Source organism: Coregonus clupeaformis, chromosome 14, assembly GCF_020615455.1.
Source record: "Coregonus clupeaformis isolate EN_2021a chromosome 14, ASM2061545v1, whole genome shotgun sequence".
Lineage (NCBI taxonomy): Eukaryota > Metazoa > Chordata > Actinopteri > Salmoniformes > Salmonidae > Coregonus > Coregonus clupeaformis.
In genome coordinates, this window is record NC_059205.1 from 5280630 (window position 1) to 5285029 (window position 4400).

Genomic DNA, 4400 nt, shown 5'->3' on the forward strand with positions numbered 1-4400 from the left:
TGGAATTTATGGTCTGAATAAATGGTGCGTTAAACACTATAGGCTACAAATGAAAATTACCTGTAACATTTTTAATTATGATCCAACATCTCGTTGTAAAATATGCGGTCTTGCAACTATGAGAAGAACAAGAGTTGTCTTTAGTTCCAGACGCCTAATGACTGTTGTAAATGATCTGTCACATCACATGCTTTACTGCGTCACTGAGGACAAATACAATTTGAGGACTCTCTTCACCCTCATCCTACACAATACATTGGTTTAAAAAGACCAGCTTCCGAGGTGGCTGAAAGTTAGTCACAGTTTCGTTCATCATTCTATCTTGGGACATCTCATCTATACCAGCTCGAGAGACCTACCAGAGTCCAGATGGCCCTCACCGGAATCTGGTGCGCATTTGTGCTTGTGTGTGTCAAGCTGTGTCAGACGGGGAAGATCGACTCTGTCGGAGGGTCGTCGGATCTCAAGCTCGGACACCAGGATAAACCAACATGGCTCGAAACATTACAGGAGAAACAGGTGAGGAGCATGGTGTTCTGTTAGTACCTTTTCAGGGTTTGTGAAAATTAGGCGATATAAAGTTGACTTTACTTAGTGGAACGAATGAAATGAGTGGATCTGTCCATGGTTCTGAAATGGCTAATTGGCAGAATGGCAGTAAACGCACAAAATGATAGGCTACTTCACTTTGGATGTTTTATTTTAGTAGGCTAGCCTACCTATGCTAGGCTATATGCTATTTTAATTAACAAGGAATGCATTTAACATTTGCAGCTATGTAAGAACATATCGTTTTCCTTTCACAGGTATCCGCCGACGACAAATACAACCTCGCCTGGCTGCTTTACAAGCTTCCACAGTCACACCACGACAACACGTTCAAAACAAACTTTCTCCCTCATGGACCGGAGAGTGTCGGGAAACAGGAGAGTAGGCGCGAGACTATACCACCGGACTCGCGCGTTCGCAAACAAGGATGCAAAGTGTTCTTTTGGAAGTCATGGACCGCATGCTGACAGGCTTGTCTACTTTTTACTCCGAAACCAGATGGCCTTCGAATCGACGACAGCTTTCATTCCAAATCCTTACTAGCTTGCCAACGTTTTTACGAAATTGTTAATTTAACTTATTATTTTTATTAATGTTAAGTTACATGGTTGTGAGGCTATAGCCTATTTGTCAAATTTGAATAAAATCTGAATTATTTATTCATCGTTGGTCTCCAGAATAATACTTTCTCTCTTCTCTCTCTCTCTCTCTCTCTCTCTCTCTCTCTCTCTCTCTCTCTCTCTCTCTCTCTCTCTCTCTCTCTCTCTCTCTCAATTCAATTTCAATGTAATGGGGGCTTTATTGGCATGGGAAACGTATGTGTACATTGCCAAAGTAAGTGAAAAAGATAATAAACTAAAGTGAAATCTCTCTCTCTCTCGGTCTCTCTCTCATTTATTAGAATGGTAGGTAGTATTTATTAGAACAGTAGGCTATGGATCATACAGATTACAAAACACAGATTAGAACGCGATTGATACATCCATTTTTGTTTTAACTTTTAAATGAATGATGTATACCATAGATTATTTTTATTATTTTTTTGGACATTTTTATTATTTTTGTAATTTTTTGTTGGCGGGGGGGGGCGGGTTACAGGAGCATGATCCATTTCAAATGATACGTTTCTAATAACCTGTAACTGTAGGCTGCCACTCATTGATTATTGAAGAATATAATTTATACATTTGTCATGAGCTTAGTTCAACTGTCGTACCACATCAGAACCCAAAATATAAGCTTGTTTTACTCCATAGTTTGTAAACAATGTAGGCTAATTGTAAACAAACACTGTATAGCCTCTAAACATGGTTAAAAACTATCATTTTGACATCTTGGATGGTCAGTCCTAGTATTCATAGCTCTGGCTATGAATTTGAGAGTGGTTACATATATCCAGCCCCATCCCTAAGCTGTTTACCAAAACAAATAAAATAAAATTAAATGTTATTGGGTATTTAGCCGATGTTATCGCGGATGTAGCAAAACGCTTAGCTCCAACAGTGTAGTAATACCTGACAATACAAAACAATAAACGCAAATCCAAAAAAATATTATTAAGAAATATAGAAATATTAGAATGAGCAACAGTTTTTTAAATTATAAGAGAAAAAAATATTCAATTTTATTTGGAACGGCAAGCAAGACAAAATTAAACGGCCTATTTATATAATGAATATGAATTCGGAGGTTTATTAAATTATTAAATATTAAAGCATTCAACCTATCACTAAAAGTTTCAGTCATACAAAAGTTATACTTAAATCCGAACTGGTTCTCTTGCAAATTAGTAAGATTGTCTCACCCAATGTTCAAGAATGGCCTTTTCCCCTTTATTCAGATTACAACCTCACACTTTCAGTTATTTGAAAAGGAAATCATCTCCCAAATATCACTATTTCTAAAACAAGCCATAGAAAGTTGGTTGCAATTTCAATTTCATCCTCCAGAAACGACAGAACAAATAATGCAACAAATATTGTGGTTAAACTCAAATATACTAATTGATAAAAAATCATATTTTATTTGACAAAATGTTTAAAAAAGGTATAATCTTCGTAAATGATATCATCGGTAGGACTGGTGGAGTTATGTCGCACATGCAGCTAACAAAAACATATGGAAATGTCTGCTCTACCCAAAATTACAACCAAATAATTGCAGCATTACCGCAAAAATGGAAGAGGAAAGTGGAAGGGGGGAAATGTAAGGAACTTGTCTGTCGGCCTTGCATTAAAGAACATAATTGGTTAAAGAAAACTGTGATAAATAACAAAGTATACCAGTTTCATTTAAGGACCAAAGGATTGACAGCCGTCCAATATAGATTGCAAAATAGTTGGGAAGAGATTAATAGAAAAGGTGTGCAGAGCAGTAGTTATATACAGTGGGGGAAAAAGTATTTAGTCTGCCACCAATTGTGCAAGTTCTCCCACTTAAAAAGATGAGAGGCCTGTAATTTTCATCATAGGTACACGTCAACTATGACAGACAAAATGAGAAAAAAAATCCAGAAAATCACATTGTAGGATTTTTAATGAATTTATTTGCAAATGATGGTGGAAAATAAGATTTGGTCAATAACAAAAGTTTCTCAATACTTTGTTATATACCCTTTGTTGGCAATGACACAGGTCAAACGTTTTCTGTAAGTCTTCACAAGGTTTTCACACACTGTTGCTGGTATTTTGGCCCATTCCTCCATGCAGATCTCCTCTAGAGCAGTGATGTTTTGGGGCTGTCGCTGGGCAACACGGACTTTCAACTCCCTCCAAAGATTTTCTATGGGGTTGAGATCTGGAGACTGGCTAGGCCACTCCAGGACCTTGAAATGCTTCTTACGAAGCCACTCCTTCGTTGCCCGGGTGGTGTGTTTGGGATCATTGTCATGCTGAAAGACCCAGCCACGTTTCATCTTCAATGCCCTTGCTGTTGGAAGGAGGTTTTCACTCAAAATCTCACGATACATGGCCCCATTCATTCTTTCCTTTACACGGATCAGTCGTCCTGGTCCCTTTGCAGAAAAACAGCCCCAAAGCATGATGTTTCCACCCCCATGCTTCACAGTAGGTATGGTGTTCTTTGGATGCAACTCAGCATTCTTTGTCCTCCAAACACGACGAGTTGAGTTTTTACCAAAAAGTTATATTTTGGTTTCATCTGACCATATGACATTCTCCCAATCCTCTTCTGGATCATCCAAATGCACTCTAGCAAACTTCAGACAGGCCTGGACATGTACTGGCTTAAGCAGGGGGACACGTCTGGCACTGCAGGATTTGAGTCCCTGGCGGCATAGGGTGTTACTGATGGTAGGCTTTGTTACTTTGGTCCCAGCTCTCTGCATGTCATTCACTAGGTCCCCCTGTGTGGTTCTGGGATTTTTGCTCACCGTTCTTGTGATCATTTTGACCCCACGGGGTGAGATCTTGCGTGGAGCCCCAGATCGAGGGAGATTATCAGTGGTCTTGTATGTCTTCCATTTCCTAATAATTGCTCCCACAGTTGATTTCTTCAAACCAAGCTGCGTACCTATTGCAGATTCAGTCTTCCCAGCCTGGTGCAGGTCTACAATTTTGTTTCTGGTGTCCTTTGACAGCTCTTTGGTCTTGGCCATAGTGGAGTTTGGAGTGTGACTGTTTGAGGTTGTGGACAGGTGTCTTTTATACTGATAACAAGTTCAAACAGGTGCCATTAATACAGGTAACGAGTGGAGGACAGAGGAGCCTCTTAAAGAAGAAGTTACAGGTCTGTGAGAGCCAGAAATCTTGCTTGTTTGTAGGTGACCAAATACTTATTTTCCACCATCATTTGCAAATAAATTCATTAAAAATCCTACAATGTGATTTTCT

At 39.1% G+C, this 4400-nt stretch overlaps 1 long non-coding RNA gene across 1 annotated transcript; it reads left to right on the forward strand.

Annotated features, from left to right (window-relative positions):
* Positions 1 to 232: 232 nt before the first annotated feature.
* On the forward strand, positions 233 to 1212 carry LOC121581407. The gene is made up of 2 exons (XR_006003195.1): positions 233 to 519; positions 807 to 1212. It is a non-coding gene; the product is annotated as an uncharacterized LOC121581407 (long non-coding RNA).
* Positions 1213 to 4400: the final 3188 nt, after the last annotated feature.